At 36.0% G+C, this 26611-nt stretch overlaps 1 long non-coding RNA gene across 2 annotated transcripts in view; it reads right to left on the reverse strand.

Moving 5' to 3' along the window:
* Window positions 1–26611, reverse strand: part of LOC114143523 (uncharacterized) — a 92809-nt gene that overhangs the window by 51837 nt on the left and 14361 nt on the right. For both annotated transcript variants that reach the window (XR_003595266.1, XR_003595265.1), the window contains exon 2: window positions 6791–6897. This is a non-coding gene — a long non-coding RNA (uncharacterized LOC114143523). The remainder of the gene's footprint in view (window positions 1–6790; window positions 6898–26611) is intronic.

Here is a 26611-nt window from a genome sequence, read left to right on the forward strand (position 1 = left end):
AAAATCGAGCCAATTTCACGTCGATTTCCTCAATTTTGGGAGATCAGTGATGGGTCGATATTTACGTGAAGCCAATCTCATCCTCTGATCTTTTCTACTTCAGCAACGGTCTAAAAATCAGCCACTTTCCTCTTCTGCTCTGCAGTGAGAGGTTTGACTGATAGATCGGCCTACCAGGTCATGTCTGCAAGCTTGTAGTTGTCAATAGTGACTCCACTGTTACCAACTCAGACTTTCTTCCTATATTTAGCAACATCTCAATCAAAAAAATGGCACTGGCTAAAATCAAAATTGGCAGGTCAAACTTTTTATGAATTGATAGTCTATGATCTGCGAGAAAGCTGCAATCGGTTCACTGACCCATGTAAGATGATGGCTCATGTAAGACAACTTTATCCCACTTACTTGAAGGTCTAACTGTGACTTTATCTTGACCAAAACTTCACATGTTAAAAACAGAAAACATTACTTTTAGTGCTTATCCTAAATCCATAAGACTTAGAATATTTGTTTTTTTAAAGAATATCAGTAAAATGCAATGACATACCAATTTCACAAGCTGATGTTTTATTCTCAGAATATTAATTTGCTACTAATTGTCAACACTAGGACAATTAGATAACAAGGTTCAAGGGTATCATATTTCACAGGTCATTGAAAAGTTTAAATAAACAAATGTCCATGTGACGGCCCTGCGGTGCTGTTGTATGTGTGTGCTGTATAGTGCAGGCTGCTTTTCCATTAGGTCCTTGATTGTGGGAGGTGCCTCCCAGACCTTGATGGTATATAAGGAGCGCCGTTCCATCAATCGGTGTGTGTGGCCGGCTGACAACAGAAGCAGACGATCCGGACTCAGAGGCAGCGCTGACACCTTGTGTTTTTTAATAAATGCCTCGCAAGAGGTTAAAAACCGTTGGGTTTGCCGTGTCCTCCCTACTTTTGTTGCGGCCATCCGAGCCGGGCCGTAACATCCATGTGCAACAAAATTTAGTGTTTCGTGACCAACACACCAACTCTGTCAGATCATCATTACAATTAGAGCAGCTGTTTAAATTAGATAATCAACCATCGGTGTGTTCAGATGATCATTTTATAATCCCAAAATAAATATCAAAACTGAAAACATGAAACTGTTAAGTACTGAATGTGTCACCCTTTGTGGGGGGGAACATTTGCAGATTTTATGGTGTTGAATCCTCATACATATAGTGGAGCTGTTTGTTGCTATGGCAACGAGTCTGCGTGTAGCTAGCCGACACGGAAACAGGGATCTGCTCCACGGTGGAGCCTCAACCTGCGCAGGATTCTGCTGCTGACGAATGGTGGATGCTCCGCTAGGTGTGATTTGATCACCGTCATGACGTTCCAGGCCAAATTTAGATTTTTTCCTGCATACTTTATAAAATGCCTTTCAGTCATTCCTAATCTTTGAATCTCGGATCAGTGAGCCTAAGTTGTGAAAACTTATATTTTCCCATGGCGAAGCGCAAAATGACTAGCTAGTCTCAACACGTTAGGTGGTTCCAACACTACGCATGTGCACAGCAGCTTGGAGTCTATCAGTGACAGCTCAGGTCCTGCCAGTACAGTAGTTATAATTTTTTAAGATTTTAGTAAAATGAACTTAAAACAATAAGTGAGCATCAATGGAAAATTAAAAATATTTTGAAGGGATTATCAACAATGTCCTACCTTCTACTACCTTTAGTTGCTTCTTACTACCTTTCACTGGCTTTAATTTGAGCTAATTTAATTTACTGCCTTTTACCACCGTGCAGAAACCCTGTGTAAAGAATAGATAAAAACAGCAATAATAAAATGTAAGGAACACATTCTTTCAACCTTCAAAGCTCCAATAAAACCTTGTTTTAAACAAGTTACACAAATAATTTCCCAATGAACCAGCAATGCTTTGTTTTCTTGTCCCACTAAGCTAATTATCACAGTAAGGACCCTTAAACGCACTTCAATGGGCTGATTTGTTTCCCTTTCAATGTTTTGTGAAGATGTATCTTTGAACATCTGCTTTCACACTCTCATTCTCCAACTGAAGCTGCTCTGCTGCTGCCTCCACAGCTCAGAGGAATTTTTCAATCTCAACTGGGTAAGGATGGGGGGGAAGTAGGTCACAACAAACACTAGCCTTGTTAACAGAACATGTAAACAAATAGACACATACCCATGCCTGAACTAATCAGAAAACCAATTACACCCCCATTTAAAAAAGGCTCCACTGCACTGCTGTGAGGATGACAAGTCATTTCCCACTCTTATGTTTCTTTTTGCACAGCATCCAGATGAGGAGATTAATGATGTGTTTCAGGGGGATTTACAAAAGCTACCTATCAAATGCATTGCTTCAACCTGTCATCTTTGACAACAGCAGACCCACTTTAATGCAGCGGACATGAATTCAATTCCTGTTTCAAATCATTGTTGAACACAACGCTCCTCCTAGTTTAGTTGAATGTAATATTACGGAAAGACAGAATAAGCATTTTGTTGGTCCTTCATGACTTGCCGTCATGGCAAACATTTATGGTGACATTTTATAGTGAGACCTGTGCCTCTTTGATACGATCTCTTTATTTGTTGGATGTATGTCATTTCTTTAATCTTTTCCTGAGTGAAGGTGGTATTTATGCTTGTTGAGGTCTATAATTCAATTTCATAACTAATTTCAGAATGATCATTCAGGAACAGATTATGAATTGCACTTACACTTAATGCCAAAATTATTTATACCAGGCAGATTTAGGTTGAGTAATCAAATTTTTTTCTTACATTTCTTCTGACTTCATGTTATAGTAACATTTTGCAACGGCTCAACCATAATCGTGACCTAAATATGATTATATATATATATATATTTGTTTTTTTATATAATGTAATTCCTTTGACATTGTTTTTACTGTCTTTGGAGAGAACCCCTTCTCATCAGAAATAAACCTCTTCTGATTCATAAAATGTATGTAAATTAAAATGTCAATCTGCATGAGCATGAATAATCTTGGGTTTAGCTATTCTTCTAATTCGCTGCTGTAAAAAAGGACAAACAGAAGTCAGAAAAGTACAGCCCTGTTTCCACCTTCTAACATGGCTTACTACAGAGACAAATTATATTTTAAAAGCTGGAATTTCACTTCAAAGGATTGACGTTTCCCCTCCTCTTTCCCTTTTATAGTTGGTGATTTTGTACTTGTTTTTGTGTCCATTAAATATAATATATGTAGCTCTGCAGGGAAAGAATGATGTTATTGGAAGACAGTGTCAAAGTAAAACTCCCCATACACAACCTGGCTGTCTTCTGCTATGAAGACGGGTTCCATTCACTCGCCAATATGTTGCCTCATCATCCTGTATACCAGGTGTTGTCCCATAACAGGGCAACTTTACTTAATTTTTGAAGTATTTTTTTACAGCATATTTGTCTGTAGCCAGATGCATGAGACGAACACTTGATTACATGCCTCAGGTTTGTCAGCTTTAATTTGCCAACATGACTTCAGAGCAGAGTTCACTGGCATCTGGCCGCACAGCTGCACACGCGTAATTGCTTCTGCAATTAATTAGCAGCAAAGAGCAGACATAAACATTATGCATGCACTTTGAGGGGGCTGGGATAGGTGGGACAGCTTTTATTGTCCACATCTTTGGAGCGTCTGATCTATTGTATATATCATGTCCATATTTATGTCCAAAGAAATCTCTAGTATGGTACCAGACAGGAAAAAGCTGTAGAATCCTTCTGTTAATCTGTCTTCTGGTTCTAAAGAGTGGTTTTTGCAAACCTTGAACATTGACTTGCTTCAACATCCTCTGTGCAAAACTGATGATTGTATAGTAAATATAGTCAAAATGACCTTGCATCATCTTTGGGATCAACTTTTTTAGAATATGATAAATGAGTAGTAAGTTCAAAATATTTGGGAAGTGATTGAAGCAGAAAATGTCATCCTAATACAACAGTTTGTAGGAGTGATTCTGTCTGACTGCAGTCAAACAGAGAATAAAAAAATGTCAAGGTAAAGGTAAAGAAAGCAAATGTACTGTACATTACTAGCTTATATCAGACTCCAAGTGTCATTTAAATACTAAAAGAAATCTTTTTGCCTTTTTCTTTTTAAATCTTTCGCAAAATGTATTCCTATTTCATGGATGTGTTGTGCAATGAAACAAAACTGCATTTTTCTTGTCTGTAGAACACTAATGAAATCTTCAGTCACATATCAAACAGCATTTTGCAAGGAAGCAGCATCTGCCACATCTCTTGACAGCAGCAGGAGTTGCATAAGAAAATCAGTGTGATTCCAGCAATGTCTCTTCTCCAGCCAGCGTTCAGTCTCACTGATAATGAAGTTTTACTGACCATGAACGGTGGTAGTCTCCAATTCTGTCATTACTGCTTTGGGTTTTAAATCAGATATGCACTACAGCATCAGGACATAGATTTCAGCCGAAACTCTTTAAGTTTGAATGAAAGGCTGGAAAGGACATTGGATTTATAGACATCGCTATAAAGCCGAGGAAAAACAGAAGTACAACAGTCTGTTACTTGCAGGAGCACATGCATATATTTTTGCAGTTGCAAATAATCCATCACATTATCTAAGGGACAAATGTTAGCTCAAAAGAAGTGTTTCTAGCAGGTCATTATCATGCATCTTTATGGAAGCCCGCATAAATTCACAAAATGCATTATAGCACAAGGAGAGAAAAAAAACTTTTACTGAAAGTAGTTGGTGGCACAATGCTTCTGAATGCTTACAAACTGTATTGTTTAATCTCAGTTACCAAAGGTTACTATTTTATATATTTGCAAATATAAACTGACTACGGCAATCGCAATATAATGTAACTAAGACATTTGGCAGAGTGCCATGAGTGCTGTAAACCACACAAAATTGCTTTGAGGTCAGGAAGCACAGCAAGAATTAATCCACATTAATTCACTAGAGGAGGCAGTTTTATTCCAAAACTATATATAAGGTACTCCGTTTTTTGGTAAAATTACGACAGTCCAGAAAATACCGTACAGTGAAAGCCTGCCTTTTCACAATTTAGTATTGGCAGATTCATCTATTGGCAGATTTTCCTGTGAAATACAACTATTCACGGATCCTTTTCTAGAATGTATCTAAACAATTTGAAAGAAAAAGCAGCCTATGAAGCTAAAATAAGTAGGTGAAATGCTACTTTACACAGCAATGGCTGTAATTTGAAAAGCAGTCAAACAGAGTGCAATTTATTTTCCTTGGTAATGATTGTCTGTAAACCCAAGGAAGCACTGTAAGCACCAAAACTGTGTCCATGGTGCTTATTAAGGTGTATTAAGGCATATTTAGTGTTTGAACTATTAAGAAAGGATGTTATAAGTGTTTTTAGAGACATGTATTTGCAGAGTTCAGCTTTTTGCAGGCAGCTGTGGTCCCCAACTCCCTGAATACTAGTGATCCAGTGTATTAAGATAGTAGGATCATGACACACTGGGTGCAGTAAAATGTGTTTGGCTCCAGTGTCATGTACAAGATAATCAGTTTAGGAAGGATGCACTAGTGACACCTTTCTTCTTTGAATGTGAACTTTAACTCTCTTTAAATGTTTTGTCTCCAGGCCGATGCTAAATGGTCTTAAAGGACCACAAGGTCTCCATCCATCCTTCCATTATCTAACACGCTTATCCTGGTGGGGTGCTGGTGTCTATCTCCAGAGGTCAACGTGCCAGAGGCAGGGCACCCTCTGGACAGGTCACCAGTCCATCACAGGATCACAAGGCCTAGTAATAGCCTTGTGATCTAAAACTTGGCAAATGAGTTCTAAAGTCAGAAAAACATGAAAGGTTGTGACCTGGTTGCTTGTTGGGCTATAAATACATTATCTGGTTGTCTGTCAGTACATATGAAATCTGTTCCTATTTGTATTTATCACCACATCTTGCAATTTTCAAAATCGAAAAGAATTTGAAATTATGCATAACTAATCGTAACCTTGAATAGTGAGTGTGTTCAGTGTTAAATGCAGGGATGGATGGATGGATGGGCAATTGACCTGTCAAAAGTTAATAAAACTTACAGAATATGTATCCATATAATACTTTGTGTAACAGATCATAACAGAACAGTTTTCTTGATTCCACAATTGACATAAGTTATGTCAAAAATACAATAAACAGCCTTGCTAAACAAGTGTATATTTACAGACACATGCACACAAGCATTCATCCAAATGCTGTCAACCTTATCAGTTGCTTGTACATTAGTTGTACTGTTAATTAATATTCTCATCAACATGGAGAAGAAAAAAATTAGATGCCGTTTTTAATTATTCCATGCAAATTAAAAGTCATCTTTATTGCTTGTATTGTTTGAAGGGCCAATTCATATCAAGAGTAAAAATGTGGTCTTCTCTCTTAAAAAGATTTTTAAGAGCCAAACATTTTAAAACATAAACTTTGTTTAAACTTAATTTCAAAAACATCCCCCAAACATGGTATTTCATCTTGTTTATTTTCTAAATACCAGACTGCAATTTATTTGAGGCTCTTGAGGACTGAACTCTCAACTTAGTCGTCTTGATAAAAAAAATCATGTATTCACACTCACTTTTACCACGGAAAGTAGTTTTATTTTAATGTTTATTATTTCATCTAATATTTAACATCTGAACACTACAGAAAACTAAAGTGCAAATCACTCTTATGTTTTTGACTCCTCAACAATAGCCTGTGTTTCTCACAATTTATGCTTTCGAAAACAATGCATGTTTCTGGAAAACACCATGTGTTCCTTACTTTTTGTGATCAGCTGAAAGGTCTCAGTACGAAATGGGGGTTGACTCAGCCTGTTAAGTCTTTGATCCATCTCAGGAGGTAGTCCCCTCAGTCACAACATCCATGAGCTGTAAGAGAAAGATATTGCTGCAGATAAAGTGAGGCATACAAAATATAAACTATGAGTCCAGCTAACAAGCTTTGCGGCATCTTCAGCTTCCTTGTCATCTGAGGAATAGTTTTGAACAGGATGAGATGCAGATTATAATATTGTTAAGGATCACATTCAAAAAGATTATTTTCAACATTGCAGTATAGAAACTTGCAAGTTAGTAGCATAAGAATCTGAAGATATTGCAGTGGAGCCAATGGAATTATTTATCTGCAGCATAAATATTTTTATTAATATAAGTCATTCAAGGCATCTGGATGTGCATTGATTGGACTTGGTGTAGTATATAGAATCAAACAAACTGTAGACTCTAAGATAACCTTAATCATGACCTCCTGACCCAGTGATAATTTGTAGGACCAATACACACACAGAGTACATCTATACCTGTGCAGTAAAGAGAGGTAGGTTCTGGTATGCACCCTGGGAGAGCTAAGGGAGAGGCTTTTTCCCAGAGATCTTTCCAAACAAACCATTATGCTTGCTTGGAAATTTTCAAATAGCCTGATTGGGCTATTAGAGGCTTTTAGCTTTGTTCCTCAATATTTTGAGCTCCGGCAGACCTTGGAATGACTTTGCTGATTTTTTCTAACATCTATGAAGATTGGCAGCTGTCTTAAATGGTTCCACTTGTGAATAATCCACATTTAGTGATTTTGAAAAGCATGGAAATAGCCTAACAACTTTACTGACATGAACAGACAATAACAAATGCTTCTCTGACATTATTGGCAGTGTTTTTCCAGACACTGCCAGAGCAGCAAATGTAAAACATTTACCTTTCACAGGTGCTGGCGTGCAATCACCATCACTTAATCATTAACTTCATTTAATTTGAATTAGCATCTTACTTTTGATTCATTTCCTGAAATTAGTAGTAGCAGATGTAACTTAATAGACAGAGAACAAACGTGTGTTATAGTTCATATTTCTTCCATTCACTTTATTTGATTGATGGATCGATTGACATTTACATGAATTTAGGCACCATTACAACATAAATGCATTGTCTGGATGTGAATTAGGAATCAATGACAACTGCTGGCTAATTAGCTTCTTAAAGTCATGCTCCACTTCATTCTCCAATATTTTATAACGAATTGCTGTCATTTCAAATACAATATCTAAATAAGAAAAAATAAGTCCTTAAAAAATCCAAATCGCTTAAATAAACACAGAGTACCTTTCCTTCCTAATCAGAGACATAATACATTATGAACATTTGTGAAATATGTCAAGAAACAGGTGAAGTCAATAGTCTGGTTCTGCCTTGTACGGTTGGGGTTTACCACATTTTCACCCAGGGAATGAAGCACTGAAGAGATTTTCAGCTTGGTGTTGAGTGACTCTTTAAAACGGAGCCCGGGGCTGGCTGTAAGCAAACTGACAACCTTCTTCTTCCTGCATGTCTTTTTCTCATTACTCTTTCACAGCTTGTATATAAGCAACACGTCAGAATAGGTTTTTATGCATCACAGAAAAAAAAGGGGACATTATTTTATGGTGCTTTTATTAAAAGATTATATCTACAGTATTAGGGATTCTTTGTCAAAATGCCCAGTGTTATCCAAAGATGTTAAAGGTTCAGAGGAAATACCGAAAACAGACATTTGAATAAAAGTGTTGACATTTAAATCACTCTGCCTTTCCAACCTGATGTGATGTGTAAGAATACATTTATCTCTCGGATGCAGAGATTTTATACAATTCCATCATAAGTCAGTTTTACAGCTTAACTTTGAACTAAAGCCCAAAAGGCAGTGACTAGAGTATTTGCAGTTTTCTTGCAGCTATAAACAAGAAATACTCATGGCATCAGCTGAGAAATCCACTAGATAGACTGCCAAGTCACAACACTTAAATTTATTTTGAAAAAGTAAAAATAAAGCTTGGTAGGCCTATATCGTAATGTATAAATGTGTGGGGGTTTTTCCCCACCTTTAAAATTTATTTATATTAATAGATCCCATTGTACAGTAGGTCTCTTTGATGCAAGGTCAGATGTCCATGTGTGTTTGATTCCTATTCTCAGTTCATGGGGGTTGAATAATTATTGTCCATCATACTCACAGTTTCTACAGTTACTCTGCACTGACAGCTGGCCCTGGCTTTGAAGAATGCATGGTGAACCTTTAGGGACCAGCTTCGCTTTCTTACCAGAGAATAAAAAAGATAATCTCTCACCTTGTTTGACAGTGGTGTGATACGACACAAACACACAAAGAAGCAGTGAGTGGATGTGTAGCGAGAAATGATAAATGAGCTCCTTGTTTCTTCAGGACTTCAAGTGGCCTGCCTTAATTCACGCTCAGAAAATATTAGCTGCACATAAAATTCAAAAGATTTGAATCTCTTGCGATCACTTTTTATCTTAACTTGCAAAAGTCTGTATCTTAATATGTTTTTAAAGATATAAATGTTGCTTAACAAATATATAAAAATATAGTTTTAAACAAAGTGAAAAGTCATATTTTAAGTGTTTCAGTCAACTTTGATGTTTATGACTTAGAGCTAATGAAAACCTAAAATCCAGTTTCTCATAAAATTTAATATAACAAAGGACCAATAAAAATGTTATTTATTTTTCTTTTAGATACAGAAATGTTTAATTTAAGACCTTATTGTGGTTATAAAATCCACAATACTTTTCCAAAACAATAAGAGTAAGTCACAGAACATTATTAAAAAATACTTGGTGTTGAAAGTTCTGCAAGCATATGAATGAAATATTGTGTGCACGGAAAAGTGTGGTGGCTAAAACGGCACTAGCAGAAATAATCAGTCCTGAGAAGATTCAGAAGCAAAGCCAGTTCAAGAGCTTGAGGGACTTTCTCAAGATGTGGACTGCATCATATCAAGGACATGAGCAATAATTGTCATATTTCCAGAGTCGAGCTGTGGAGGAAGAGGACTGGATTTTGCTCAGAAGTCCAAAGTCCTCTTTTCAATAGGATGTGAATTTTACTTTTAGTTTGGAAATCAAGTTTCAAGGGTCTAAAGGAAGAGTGGTGATGCACAAATTGCTTGAGGTCCAGAATGAAATTTCATCAGTCAATAACAACTTGTACTGGAATTTTCCTGTATGTGAAAAAAAAACAACCTATTTATCTCTTAGTTAAAAAAGGATTATTTTTATTGAGCTATGAGGAGCTGCACAACAATTACACCCTAGAGCATAAACACACACTGTAATACACACAGCATTTAGACTGCTGAGCTTTTATGAGGAGAGAACATACTGTAGATGGTTTTAATAAATTTTTTAGCATTTGAAGTCTGAACTTCAGAGCTGTTTATATCTGGATGAGGCTTTAACTGTGAAGATAGTCCAGTGAAGTTTAACATGTAAACCAGATCACTCCGAAGAGTTCAAGCATTCAACTACATGCTTACGAATGATCATTAGCCATTAGGAGCTGGAGAAGAGGGATCCGTTTGTACCTTCTCCATGTTGAGAGGACAAGGCATCTCCTAAAAAGCCTTCCTTGTGCAGCTGTAAAGTTCAGCTGCATGTAACACTTTGTTCTATCTAGTGTTTTAAAATTCCTGCAGTCAATGTGCGAGATGTGGGGTACACCCTGGACAGGTTCCCAGTCCAAACATTTTTTTTATGGCAAACTAATTGTATTTCTCTCAACTTAACAGATGTCTGCCTCAACAAAAAAATAAATTTAAAAACAAAGTTTCAATAATTACAAATATCTAGGAAGTAATTATTGCACTATGGATGATATTTTTACTGAGAATCAATCAAGTGGGCATTTGTTGAACAGTCTTGCAAATGACAAAAGGTTTTTGTTTTTTTTTCATTTTTTTCTCCGAAGAGTTTTTGCGGCGCTAGTGGCTCGTATTTTTTCCACAGTTGGCAGACAGGAAGGAGGGTGAGGAGAGGGGGGAAGACATGTGGTAAAGGTCATCGGGACCGGGAGTCGAACCCGCGACGTCCGCGTCGAGGACTAAGGCCTCCAAACATGGGGCGTGCTAACCCCCTGCGCCACCACAGCACGCCCCGAAGAAAGTATTCTTATTTGAACTCAAACAAGCTAATTGGAACCGAAACAGATATTTTTACTGAGAAAACTGATTATCTAATAAGAAAAAAATATTATTTAGAATTCAATTGTTGAATTTGAAAAAGGTAGATACTGATCAAACCTTTTGTGAACTTTTAGAGAATACAGGACAATCTCCAACATTCAAACAAGTAGATATCACAATCAAATGCAAAACATTGCTATTGTACTTTGGTGCTTTCACAGTAGGAAGGGGGTGATGGCAAATAAATGGCTTTCAAAACTTATTTCTCATTTTAAAATAAAATTGACTTTGGAGTTTACTGTCACAATGCTTTTAATGTTTCCAAATAGAGGCTCTTCATCTTCGGAGCGGGACAATAATAGTGTCATTCCGTGCTTGTAGTTTGTTCACTTGTACATAATGCAACACTTCTGTTCAGCAATTCCCTCCAGTCCACTTGTCACTTTCTCAAAAACATCTACAGCATCATGTAGTCATCATGCTTCATGACCCAACTTCAAGGTCATGAGAGAACATCTGATGAGAATGAGGAGCACACCATTAGTTGATGCAGGCTTGGGTTTTACCAATATTCTGAAAGTTGCCATTCACATCGCTAACTTGTTTGAAAAATCCACAATTTTCTGATGGCTGGAGGATAATGCAGCATGAAATGGTGTTTGGGTTTTAAGTGTCTATTAGATAAGAGCTAAAAAACAAAAAAAAAGACTCCCAAAAATACCACTCCCTGTTTTAACAAAGGAGTAAAGGATCAACTCCTTATAGCAAAGAAATTAAATGAGTAAGTCCCAATATTAGTTTCCCTCTGGAATTAAATCCCCAATTATGAAGGGTAGCACTCTAAGCATGATGTCTGTGTTGCTACTTGCCTGACTGCAAAATCAGGATTTTTGAAACACGACAAACTAGTATGCCTCGTGCTTGTCGCAAGCAGTGACACCTGTTTTGCAATCAGTGGCCTGTGCTGTGTGATGACACTAGCTCTGCCCTATCTGTAATGTACTTTTGTCCTGAGGACCTGCAACTGAATGGGGATCTATAATGGCTCTTTACAGGTCAGATGTATAAGCTTTTATTACAGAAACAGACAAAATAACATATGGACCTGCTCTGAGCATTATAGACAAACACTACAATTTTTATTTCATTATAACAGAGGTCATGTCTTCAAACATTAAGGTATTTTTTCCCTCTGCTTGCATTTGCAAATTGTAATCCTCTTTTTTTCCTGTTTTTAGAGTAATAGCTTCTTTCTTGCTGAGTGGCTTTTCAGGCCATATCAGTACGGGATATGTTTCACCGAGCATAATCAAACTTTCCAGATTTCTCGTTTATATTCTGAGATTGATTGGCACATTTTGCAACAAAAAGCTAGGACAAAAACTCCAATTCTTTTCTGAATGATTGCTGGACAATCCCTTTGTAAACTTGAATATATTTGCATTAATAATAGCTGAATGTAAGACTTTCAGAGACAACTTATATAAGAATGTTACAACATCATCATCTTGGCTTTTCCAAGTTATTAAAAGTCATCATAATCTTTCTGTACATGAGATCAAATTGTTTATAATAAACATAATATGAGAAAGTGTAAAAAAGAAATGGTCACAATGTCTTTGTGACCATGCTCAAAATATCATTTCATTATGTTCAAGAGAGGCCTAATAGTTATTTGCAAATTTGTGTTCGATTTTAGGCAGATTTCTTTAAATTATATATATATTTAAAAAAATCGCAATATTTTGAGGCTCAGGTGGCGTTATTGATGAGTAACTTGAAAAGAAAAGAGGGAAAGGCAGGAAGACCATGAGCACATGGTTCCATGTTTGATGCAGTCCACTCAGCAGCGTTAAAGACTGAAGCCTCCATATATGGAGCTCCTGCTCTATCACTGAGCCAGGAAACACCGCAAATAAAAACTTTACTAGTCATCAATATCGCTACTTGTTATCTTTCCCTTCAGCCAATTTTTCCAAGAACATTCAAGTAACGCTTTAACCCACATCTTTATGACAAAGGAATAGTTTTTAGCTTGAATTGTGACTGTGCTTTGCAGGTGACTGGACTAAGACAACTTGTCCAGTTTTTCTACTCAGGTGTTGTTACCGAGTGAGACTTTTCCATCCAATTTGGTGAGTGTTTGACAGGACTTGTCACCTCCTGTTAGCTTCAGCTGCACGATATCAGGTCAAGCAAGGATGTCAGAGAGGACGTTGCCCTGTCAGGTCTTATTTCACTCTACGCATTGGTAAAAGTAAGCATAGCGTGATAGGACAAAGATTAAATCTGATTTATGTTTATGTTTTTGTATGTCTGCCATTTAAAATATATGCTGAAATATTGATTACGCAGTATTCTAAGTATTTCTAAATTTAATTTTTTTTTTATTCTCTGAATTTTTCTGAGATTAAATCTCATATGTGTTATATTGTTTTTTTTTATTTCTCAGTTTTTACAGTCCTCAAATTCTTTTCAAAAGAGCAATTTGTTTTGTGTAACTTTGGACACACAATTATCCAAATATAATAGACTTTGTCCTTTTCTTCTTCTTCAGCTGGTTTTTCCCCCCTGCCAATTTCTCAGTAGCTGATCCCACATTTTTGTCATCATCAGCATTATTAAGAAATTGCATTAAAAATTTGAGTGGGTTGTGCTAATTCGATACACCAGCATTTAACAGAGAAAACTTGCATTTACTACAATACATGAGGGGGGAAAAAAACATAATATTTATATGCAAACATAAAACAATAAAACAAAATGAGCAGCACTAGAACACTGTGCTCAACTCTGCCAGAATAAATAAAAGATCTAAGTAGATATCAAATAAAAAATTTATTATCATTCAACTGTGGACATACAGTGCTTTGAAAAAGCCTTCATACCACATGAACTTGTTTGCTTTTTTTTTGTTTAAACCACAAACTTCGTATTTTATTTTAAGCCTGTGGTAGGCAAGGTGGAACAAAAATGAGAACCGTTTTTTTTGTACAAGAAACTAGGGAAAAAATAAATAAATCGGTGTGCATATTCACCTCGTCTCTGATATCCTGAAGTGAAAAAGTAAGCAGAGTCCCTCTGCGTGTAATTTAATCCCAGTATAAAAATGCTGTTCTATGACCTCAGAGGTTTTTTAGAGAAGATGAAGCTGTTTGGTCTTCAACAACATGAAGACCAAAAACACAGCAGACCAGTTATTTAAAAAGAATTAGAATAAAACAGTGTTTCATAAACTGAGGACATGTCATGAAGCGCAGTTATAACCCTCCAAAATGAAAGAAATAAGGCACAATATAATCCTTTCACAACTTCTTTAGTGGGCAAGGTGACCAGGCAAAAGGCCAATGGTAACTATGGAGGAGTTGGAGAGATTACAGCTCGGGTCGTAGAATTTGTTGACTGAACTAATATTCAGTACATTCCACAAATTTGTTTTTATGGAAGAGGAGTACATAAAAGTCACTCAAACAATTTAAGGAATGAAGCTCTGTTTGCAGTTGGACAAAACATGCAAGACAATCCTGGACAATTCTTTCAGCAGCATAACCCTAAACATCCCAGGGAGCTACAGTGGAGTGGTATGGAGTTGTCTGAGACCTAATGCTGATTGAAAATCTGCAGTAAAACTTGAAAATTGATGTTCATAGACACTCAAGCATTTTTCAAAGACATCATTTTCCTACCACTTTACCATTAAGCTCAACTGTTTGTTGGTCCGTAACCAGGACTAAATGTAAAGAGATTGAAGTGTTATGAATACTTCTGTAGGATATTGTGAGTAAAAGTCATAAAATTGTTTATTGTAAGCTGGTGGATAATTCCACAAAGATTTGAAGACAAATCATCATCAAAACACCCAGATTTAACTTTTGTTTTAAGGCTTAGATTGTGCTGCAAGTTTAAAACAACCAAATCATTGGAGAGGGGAATGTTTATAATTGGACGGAAATATATATATATATTCAGAGCCAGTCTATTGAATTCCATTAGAATGTATGGTGACAAATAACCCAAGAGACAATTTTCCTCTGAAGAAATAGGTCACAGATTCAATTACAGTCACCGAAGCATGGACTCAATCTATCATGCCAAATTAAGTGTATTTTAGCAACCTACTTCTCTCTGAGAATTTTAGACACATTCAGCCGAGTGAGAACATTCCACTTAAACAAAATTATTTAAGAAGTTAATTTTTCTTCCTTCTCTGAGTATGTTTAAACAGTTTAAAAAAATTTTCTCCTCTTATGGCATTTATGACCTTAATTTTATCTAGCTGAAGAGGCCCTCACTTTTCTCTAATGCTGATTGAAGACCTCAAAAAATGTCCAATGGTGTTTATCTTTGCCAGGTTACAATTCACTGTTTTATATATTCAGTTTTTCTTTAGCTTTCTGGAAACTACACAATTATTGTATGTAAAGTGTTATGTAAATTAGTACCCATTTCAAAGGTTTTTGACGGCATCCTTCTCTTCTGAGCTGGTGATGAGCTGAGGTGGCTCACATCTGTATGGCTGACAGCAAAAAGAATAAAATAAAATGCATCTTTTCAAGAGGTTCCAACATTTCGTAAATTGATTCATTTTTATGACTGAAAATTCCAAGGTCTTTGTGGTGTTTAAAATAATAATTAAAAAACGTGTTCTGTTTTTACATCATTTGCATACAATATTCTGTAATTTTGATCAAGGGAAAGTGCTCCCAGTTTTTCTCAGTCACTTTAGTGCATTTCTTGAAACATTCTCAGTATTTGCATAGCAGTAAATGCATTTCTCAAAACAGTCTGTACAAACAGCAAAACACCATGGATTATCTGCAAATGCCAGTCTCTTTCTCTAATTCTATATTTCATCTCTAAAATGTACCAATGAACATGTCAGTGCCTCAGAATGACAAGTCCTTGTTTCATTGTGTATGTAGAAGACGGTCAAATTGCTCAGTTGTGTTGTCAATATAGTAGTGCACTTTTGAGAGATGTTCTGTTGTAAACTATGGCTAAAGCTTTGATGACAAGCTTTGTAATTTGTATTTCTGAGAGATCAATGGCAAGAGACTGGACAAAATTCAGATTTACACCTTTACTGTAATTTGTTGACAGACTCAATATGAGGCTTATTGTGATAAAGGAAAGACAGCACTGCACAAAAACGACAGCACAAAGAAAAACAGAAACAAAAGTAGAACTGGGAACATAACATAATCTCCTGAAAACTTTCTAAGCTTTCCATCTCCATTCTGGGAAAATATTTTCATTGGATAAGGTATGATGAGTGTGAGGTACACTCACACATTAATGAACCTGTTTAAATCTATGAAACCCGGAGCATCAGGAATATAGTTTTAGCCACATGAATACTTTTTCTTTATTACTGAAAGAAAGAAGCCGAATTAAAGACAATTGTAAGATATATTGAGTTAGGTCACAGATAATATGAAAGATTTTTAAGAAAGCAGATGCTAAATCATTTCTGTTCCACAATGAAATGTTAGTGGATTTCTATTTAGAGTTGAATTTGTTTGACACGTCCCGAGTCTATACTAGTTTGAAGCTGTGAGGCTCTAAAGATGCTTTTTGATGTGGAGCATTCTTTGAAACAAGTACGTGACCCAAGCACTTCCAAGTCCAAATCGAATAGATGAAAAGCCCCATAAAAGACTTCTGCATGCAGCTTCCCTGCAGAGAATCCACTGAAATGACATTTGAAAATACTTTAAGGGAAAAGATAAAATGTTTTGTAAATGGGACTCTGATTAAAAAAAAAAAAAAGCCATTTCATAAAAGCATGCAGAGTTGGTTGACACAGAGAAAAGGTGATTTATCTACAAGTGGCACTCAACTCAAAACCAAAGCTTTTTAGTTTTTGCTGATTTTAAAATGAGGTAAATCTGCTCTTTTGTCAACATCTTATCGCTTCATAGGACAAGCCAAGTCTTTTTCTTTATGCATGTATTCAAAATAGTGGCTGGGTTAGAGGTGAAGAAGTAAAGACAGACTACAACCCTTTAAGCGACTCTCCATGTTTTCACCCAAGAAGCCTTTCTCATGTTTCATCTGATTGAAGCTGCCATTGTGTTCAAGTAGAAAACAACAGTGACAGAAATACTTTTGGAACTACATTTGGCACTTTTATTCTGTTCCAATTGATTTCAAAATTTACTATCCCGTGTTGGATATTCTCCTCTGAAGAAAGCTCCATAAAGAGGGTTTTTAATAATTCATGATGCCAGATTTAGATTTGTGCCTGACTGCTCAGAAAATGAAATTTCCCCACAATGTTACTTTGCAGAAAGCTGTGCAAGGATCATCTTTTTTTTTAATCTGATGTAAAGTTCAACAACTTTTTTTGCAGAGAATGATTTATTGTTTATCACCTACCACTTTATAGTAACACAGCACCACTGAAGGATAAACTATATCAAGAATATGATTTCCTCTATTATTAGTATGACTTATTACAAAAGCCTGCTTATTCAGGAAATGGCACAGCGGTAGATGTTTAATAAAATGGGAATTTCTATGTAATCGAAGCTTCAAAGGAGCACAAAGACTACGCTCACTCTTCACATCATGTCAGCATGAACTGCTTTATGGCCACACAATACATCAGGAACGTTATCTTAGACATGCACCTTAGACTCTTGCTTGCGAAAATGTCATTGCTTTGCAAAAAGCACTCTAAAGTGTATCGTCACTTATCATTGAAGAGTCACCTTAATACTTTATGCTATTGTATTATGTGGACAAACTTGTTTGTACCAAGATGCATGCCTGATATCTTTGTTGTCCACTTTGTGCTGGATCATTAATCAGATGAAAGGGTTTGCCATTACTGATATTCTATCTAGATGTTGCAAAAGTACATCTTCCCATTTGGCCTAGTTACATTTTAATGAAACGAACATGATCAAGAAATTGTTTGCAGTATCAGGTTCTAATGCAATGTAAATGGAGCAAAATAATCTGCAGTGAGTAATGTCTGTTTGTGTATGCATCATGCATTCAGTGTTTGGTTTTCCTTGCATGCAAAGTATTACCCAGGTAATTGATTTTGCAAGGTTCATTAGGCACAATTTGTATATCAGATGGGCTGGAAAAGAGAGTTGTTGATTAGTTAGATCTTGCATTTGAAATTGCTTTTTTCTTTTCAGAAAAAAAGCATTCTTATCTCTGTTGCAAACCCTAGTGGTGCCTACCTTTTTAGTCTTTTTGCTTTAATAAAGCAATGCTGGTGAATCTCAACAACTTGCTTTGTATTCAAGGACGCTTTGAAGCATTTCTTTTCTTTGTCCATAGGCTCATAAAAGAAGAGGGAATGCTTTGGTTTATCAAAGGTAAAAAGGTTGTTTTGGCTTATAAATAGAGAGACCCACACAATTCACTGATGTGCAGGAGTGCATGCATTTAAGAGAGTAGCAGCATTTTAATCTCTTTTCAAGACCTGAGCAAAATAGCTGGCAAAAGCTTGCCTTACATGCCCTAAAGTGTTCCACTGGAATTTTACATGCACATAAACACTGGCTTATGTTTTCAAACATTTATTTCTGTTTCCCAAAAAAGCTAGAAAAAAATGAATACTTTATAGATAGCTTAAATAAATATGTTTATGTGTTCCTTTTAGTGTCTGAGACTGAAAGTCCCTTTTACGAGTAACAACCATTAATAAGGTTTTAATTATACTTTTCATTAGGCCCACATTTCTGTACTAAAATGTTTAATTACTAATCTGATGTAATATTCTCATTTTAAATGTCATGTTTTCATTCACTATAAGCTGAAAATCATCTATTCACTGAACTCCTGAACTCTCAGGAAAACTGTCACAAGTAATTGATACAGCATCCAATATGTTCGTTTCTAGTCCACAATTGCTTTGGACATTTTCTTAATGCTACAAGCTACACATATAATATTTTGTTGCATTTACTGTATTATTATTTTTTTACATTTAGAAGTGTGCTTTTAATTTAAATATTTCTCACTATTAATGAAAGCAAATTTTAAGTCATACATCCTCAGATGTGTGCATTTCATTGTTGTTTTTTCTTAGCAATAATAGCACAGAAGAGAGCATGCCAGCAAGCAACATTCTTTGATGCGTTGACAGGAGCTGAGTTCATTTTTCGAAACCAGTCTCACATAGTCACTCGTAACAATATGTTGTCATCCTGGATCAACTGTGGTTCTTGGTAAACTGACATATTTTAGAATAAAGAAATTATTTTGTTGTCAACAACTTTAGATAAAATGTTTCACATTGCAAGTCCAAATCTCATAATGAATGTACTCCCTATAAACATCAACCTCATTTGGTTGTCATTCTAAAGAGAATTCTGCTCCTGTGTTGAAATCATCATATCACATTTCAAGCGCTGTTACCCACAGTGAACCTGATTATGACTGCTTGTGAAATATGCAGCTTGGCTTTATTTCCCTCTGAGCTATTTTTGTCCGATCCTCTTGGCCACTTAGCAGTGCAGGTTAATTGTCTCCTCGTTTCAGCCTGTGCATGTGATTCAACTTAAAAAGAGACGTGATTACAAATTCAAATGCTAATTTCCTCTGAGGCACAAGAGGTGAAAATGCAAAAAACACATGCTGATAGTAACTATTTATATGCAAGGTTATTAGAATGAGGAAACAAATTAAGCAGACATCAATCTGGATTATGTGAACATGACAAACTGCTGGTGGGTGGGGCATCTATTTGAATGTTGATGCTCATGTGAGAATGGGTATAAAATGATAGTATTTTAACACGGTCATTAAAGCGTAGTACACTAATGTACTGTCCAAAAATAAGAGAAGCCCACCCTTGGATCCATGGACAGTAGCAATTCATTAGATAGGTCAGGGAGATGGTACAAAGCAAACTGCACACATCTGGGGGCAGTGGATTGAAAATAATTGTCCATATTTTGCATGCAACATGTGTATAAAATCATATAACCCCTGTGGCATTTTCATCTCACTGTCTGTTTGCTAATATAAGCTAACGATTGGAGAGCTGATTTCTGCACTGCCAGTGGCATGACACTAATTGGTGGCATGCACAGTGGCAGCAGGGTGTGATTTGGTGTTAGTGGGTTCTGGGGTGGTTGTTTAAATTGTTAGCAACTGTTACCTGCAAGGAAACACAGACTCTGTCATTTGTATTATTTGCTGATATAACAGAACACAAATGGGTTGTCTGAATGGGCAAAGATCCGCTGACTTAAACTGGCAAATTGGAATCATAATTGGAAATATGACATTGTAGTAGTTCAGAAGTTAGTCATGTGGGTTGTTTTTTTTATGTTAGGTGCTGCACACATGGCTCTCTGTGTCTTATTGGACCTCCAGCAATTGATTGAGCTACATACATGAAACAAAGACTTGGTTTAAAATAGGGAAGCACTGAACATTTAGACCAATATTGATATCTGATTTTAATACTGCTGTTTTGCAGATAACCGATATATATATATATATATATCAGTTATATTGCAGATAACATATATATATACTGTATATATATATATATAATGTTAATATCATCCTGGTTTTATTTACTGGACCTATATTGATATAATAAAAAAAAAGACTACTATCAGCCGATACTGATGTTAGTGCAGATATATCATGCATCACTAGTTTAAAACCTTAGCTTCAGAACCAACTCAATGAACTTAATTTATCAGTCAGATCCGTTCCTGTAGACATATTCACTGTAAACCAATTACGACAATGTGAAAAAATATGTTACTATTGGTAGATGGTGTCAATAACTTTATTATGTTTAAAACATTTGGAAATACCAGAAATATGATGCCTGTAATGTAGATTACTGTAAACAAGAAAACAAAAATGTTAATGATTTGTCTTGTGTGTGCAACTGTCTCTCACTCTCTTTGTTTCATTTGGTTTCCCTGTTCCTCCTCCCATTGCTGTACTGCATGCTGTCTCCTTATACTCACAAATACACGCACGCACACCCCCCCACCCCTACACACACAAAACCCCACTACACCCTCTTTGCAGGAAATGTAATGGTCTTATGAACATCATCTGGGGTCAAACTTAGGTCACAATTTATCTTAGCAAGTCACAGCGAGGGGCTGTGTATGAAAGGCATCTTTACATTGGCTGCAGATTGTAATTGATTAGCTGGTTTGTCTATTTATAATAGGTTGCAGTATTGCTCCATAAAGAAAAGGATATGATCAAATTGATCTGTATTTTCCTGAAAGGATATGATTATTTGCTTGTCATGTTGTTTCTCAGCTGAAGTTGCCTTTGTTTATTTTCCTGTTCCTAGTGGTTCTGATTTTTAATATATCAAATCACCCAGCTTACTGTTCTATTTAGTTACATGAATGTTGCTCCTACAGGATCTCTGTTTAGCTTGTCGCAGATAAATGGAGCAAAATGTTTGCCTTGTGAAATCAAAGCCACATCAAACAGGTCTTGAATAGAACAATCCTACTCAGACACGTCTATTTTTGAATTAAAGAAATTCATTCTTTAGATGTCAGGCATCAGTTGTTTGTAGAGTATAAACTGTGATGTTGAATTGAGATGTTTAGTCACCCTGGCCCCATTCTCTGGTTATTAGCAGTATGTATGGCCGAAGCTCATGCTACATGTTGTTGTTTTTTTTAATTCAAGCTATCCTTCAGTTTTCAGAGAAATGTTTCATTTACACAATGCAAATGTAACCAGCATGGCACCAGCTTTCTCTCTCTTTGCCTTTACTTGTTTTCTTGGTTGACAGACTTATTGTTTATATCCCTCTGTTATCATTTTAGCTTGCATGCTTAGTCTGTCAGCCAATCTTATCTTGGCTTGGACAAAAGCCAGTGGCAGATAGCAATAAAGAATACAATTGCATTAATTAAGTTCTGGTAACCTAATATGTTGAAATGCAATCCGGCAAAAATCAACCAAAGGCATCTCTAGAATGTATTTGAGGTCCCAACCATCGCATACCTTAAGAGCATTTGGTAAATCATCCTGATTTAAAAAGAAGAGGCTTGTCGTGCTGTGGAGACATGGCGGGGAGCTTTAGACTGTGTTTGTAATAGCTTCTCATGTCTGCTCACAGTTCTAAATGTATTCCCATCTGTGAAATGCCAAACAAATTAAATCTAATGCAAGCCGATTGGATACAGTCATACTTCCCATTAGATGCCAATGAGGTATTGCAAATATTTCATTGCCAAATTTAATAAAGCTGCAGTTCTCCATTTGGGTTTTGAGAGATACGTGTGTATGCCAGCTCCACATGGGTGACTGTGATGAAGCTGTTTCACAAGCCCTATCTACTCCCTCAGCATCAGCTAGGTGTATACAAGAAACCATAATCCTGTAGTATGCAAGAATCTGAAGTGACTGTTAGATTACAAATTCAATGTACAGATTAGCTTGGATGATTATCAGTAGAAGCAAACCAGCTTCACAAATGCTGACCCACAGAGGAATGTTTTGGGGAAATCTATGAGGTTTTACAAGTTTCTACTGCAAAGGCTAGTTTCCACCATGCCTAATTGATTTGCAGAAGTAATACATATTTATGCACCAAGGAGCTTTGCTAGATGCATTTACAAATGACCTTAAAGCTACTGAATCATTTTGTTTTCGTGAGCTGCACTGTTTGTGTACCTTCTTTTGAACACTGGAAAATAATATGTACTAACACTGAATTGGTAATTAATCATTCCTGTATTTCTATCCAGCTCTTTCAAAAAGGGGATGGAGATTGAATTAGACAATGGCATCAGCACAGTGGCTCATGCCACTGCACTCCAAATTTGCTGGTACACTAGTGCCATCTACTGGACAATGTGCTGTGGGGTCTTGTAGATACTAAGAAAGACATGAATTTAGTGTTTCATGGTTTGAGTGAATTCGCCATAAAACTTGAATGTCTGTTACAGTTTTGGGGAAAATCCTGAGGCCAAAACAAAAGTAATGGTTTAAATAATTAGCAGATGATACATTTTATAAGCACTTTGGAAATGTGGCACATGTGAAATAAATGGGAGTAAGTTAATTAGACCAAAATATATTTGCAAGAAAACATGGGTCTCAGTTTCTAAAATTTAACACCATTGCAGGATGTTTCCCAACAGATGTCTCAAGTCTGCAAAATAAAAAAAAAAGACAACAGCACCATCATGTGGTGGTCAAATGAATAACAGAAAAGCAGAAGTGAGTTCAGAAAGATTTCCAGGAGGCTGAATATGCAGTGACTTGCAAAACATGACAAGTATTCTTAGTACTTTTAAATTTTTAAACATTTGCCATGTTAAATTGACTAACCAAGACTTTACCACGGTAGAGTGGAATTAAAAAAATGTAGATTTTTTTGTGTACTGATAAGCCATGAGAATATATGGAAATAAATTCAGGAGTTCACCATTCTCCAAGACAAGTCCAAAGAGCTATTTCGTCGATCAAGGAACATCCCTGTATTACAATGGCCTATGCTTCAATCCAATGAATAATTTCTGACAAGCCTCGGAAACTGAAGTTCACATACAATATGCAGCCTGAATGAGCTTAAACTAATTTGCAAAGAATGGGCAAAATTTTCAGTGTCTAGGAATGCAAAGTTAGAAGAGACATGTCCCAAAAGAAAAGGTCCATCTCAAAGATTTATTTATTTATTCCCATAATAATACACTGATGAAGAACGAAGCTTGTTAGCTAATATTAAAATGTTCACTGCTTTCTTACTCAATTCAGTCAACATGGAAGTCAAAATAAAATATATTCTTAGTTTGGTATTGCAGCATAGATTTTTATTTACTTTTTTAAAAATCTAAGCAGGATATTTAAATTTTTCTGCTTGAGCAGCGACAACACTGTGAAGGCCTATTGTAATCATAGTGGGGTTTTGTTAAATTTACTCAACATTGCTACCTTTTAACTAAAAAGGTCAGTCAGACACAGTAAGGCAAGTACTGGAGCTTAAGTATGGCTTTAGTATTGCTTTAAATTTGGGCCAAACAACTTATAGAGGGCAAAATGTACAAGCTGTTTTGTAAATTAGTCTCTTTATAAAATATAAAAATATATAAGGTAGTAACTGTAGTTAAAAAGTGCTTTTAATAATTCAAAATTAGAAATAAAACTAAAACTGCAACTGCTAAACTACAAAGTTGATATAAGAAATATTTCTGAAACTCAATATGTTGGTTTTGTGTTAAATGCTTAGCTCAAATTTTTTAGTAAAAACTGTTAGTAATTTTACTATTATACTCATTGTTCATTTTTTACCCTCTAGATTCTACAGGAAATATTCCATTCCATTCTCCACCTTAAGTATTCAAAAATTTCAGTCTGAAAAATCAGCAAAAATAGAAAAAAAAAATCTGTAAAGAGACAAACACTCTTTGACAGCAATGTACATCACATTTCTAATGATGGTGTTTCTGCCATTGCTAGTCATGAATAAAAAGTAGTAATAGACTTTAACCATATCACAAATTAAATGTGCATTTTTTTTCTGCGACAAACCACTATCAGTGTATTTGGTTGGGAGTTACCGCAACCTTTAGCAGCTTAATGTCTTGTACTTCATTTTTTCTACACGTTTTACTCTCAGTTCCAAAAGGACAGAGCAAATCAATACCAAACAGCCTTAAAAAAGTGTACTTTTTTTTAGATTGCCAAATGTTTTATTTGCTATTCTGTTTTATCTCACAAAAACCAATTAGACAAATAGACACTTGCTCCCTGTGAAAGATGTGTGAGGAAAAGTGTTTCCTCTCAAAATACATCCTCCTACATTCATTCTATAAAAGAATGCATTTGAGAAAGTTCTACCTTTTTAAAACTGCTGTAGTTGCAAATGCACTCCACACTCATATATTTTACCAAATGAAACATTGATGTACCCTCCAAAGCCTCCATCCTTCTTACTACATGTTTCACAGACAATAGCACTTTGCCAGCAATTTGTTTCAGCTAAGATGTATGGTGTGATAAATATTTAAAATCAAATTTGGCAAAAAGACATAGATGGATGTGGCACCCCAGGCTGTCATGGGAGCTGCACTTTGAAGTGCAGGGATGTCCCCACAGAAATCTCTCAATGCATACACACAAGCATCCATATGTGAACACACGTATAAATGGAATGTGCATCACTGTAAGTAATATTTCTTTGTTGCGTCAAGATCACAAATGTGACAGAATAGTGACATCTTGTATGAATGTGAAATACAAGTATATTACTATTAAAAATCATTTAGGAATGACTCAGTGTGTATTGGTCATTTTTGTTTGACTTTGAGTTAATAGCACAGCTCAGAAGAAATTTCTTTGTATCAAAGAAAGCTTTTTTTCCCCTTACTGAATTAAACCATCACTTAAAACTGTATTTTGTATATCTTCTGGTTACTATTGTTTGACATTAAAATTTTGATGCCCGTCTCCACGCTCTTTGGGAAAAAGGTGGTGTATAATGAAGAACATAGCTGAGAAATCATTTTAGCAATACATGCCTTTTCTGTTGGCCACCAGGAAAGACCTCTTAACTGAAAGAAACAGCAGAAGCAACTTCATGAAAGAATTTATTTGGAAGCGTGGCCAACAAGGACTCAATGGCTTTGTTCACTTCTTCCACTGCCATTTCTAAAACTACATACAAATATATACATATTTCCAAAGTTTGTAGTCATTTAAGGTACATACATGTTTTATAATGCAACAAGAGTTATTTAATTAATATTAATAATTCCTATATTTAATCAGGTAAACCCCGTTGAGATCTAGATCTAATTTTCAAGAGGGACCTGATACAAACTTCACTCCCCGTCGGGGAATCGAACCCCGGTCTCCCGCGTGACAGGCGGGGATCCTCACCACTATACTAACGAGGAGATACAATATTAAAAACATATTAAAAATATGACTATACCTTCAGCCAAAGGTTAATATTTTATCTAGCTAATGTAAACAGTAAGGTTGGTTAAAGTCAAACCAGTTAATAATACACTTATCTCAACAACTCAACCATCTCAAAAACATATCATCTTGTACTCCTGGTTCTGTACCAGTGGAGATCCTAGGGAGACCATCTCAGTGTGGCCTTTGTAGGCTACAGAGGCCACATCCATCCTGGTACTGGAAATGCATCTCCTCCAAGTTGTGCATTCATTGTATTTAGACACACTACTTTTCTTTTCCAATTTGATTTGTCTGTGTAATTAGGTGATTAAATGAAAAAAGGAAACCTCTTTCTTCTTCTGTCATGAGTTTTGATTTGTGAGTTCCAGAGAACTGTCATGAACCACAGCAAGTTTTCAATAGTTGCAAAGGTATGCCATCATCCGTAGGAGTGACAGAACAGAAAGGGTTCAAAATTCCCACATCTTCTCCTCTAATCTTTGCTTCCTTTGGTAGTTGATTTTTTAAGACCCGTCATAGCAATTACAATTTATTGTTGAGTTCTGTCAGAAGATGAGGCAATATGGCAGCAATCCTCTATTGAATGGTAATTTATTCCTCCTAATTTTTGTTGTCAACACTATGGGAAATTCTAATGGTATAATCACCTTGAGTAAAAATAACATTATGTGCAAAGCTTCTTTGCGTAGAAGCAACTTGTGATTGCTTCTCTTAAGCCCACTCTATCATGTGAAACT

The sequence above is a fragment of the Xiphophorus couchianus genome, chromosome 4, assembly GCF_001444195.1.
Source record: "Xiphophorus couchianus chromosome 4, X_couchianus-1.0, whole genome shotgun sequence".
Lineage (NCBI taxonomy): Eukaryota > Metazoa > Chordata > Actinopteri > Cyprinodontiformes > Poeciliidae > Xiphophorus > Xiphophorus couchianus.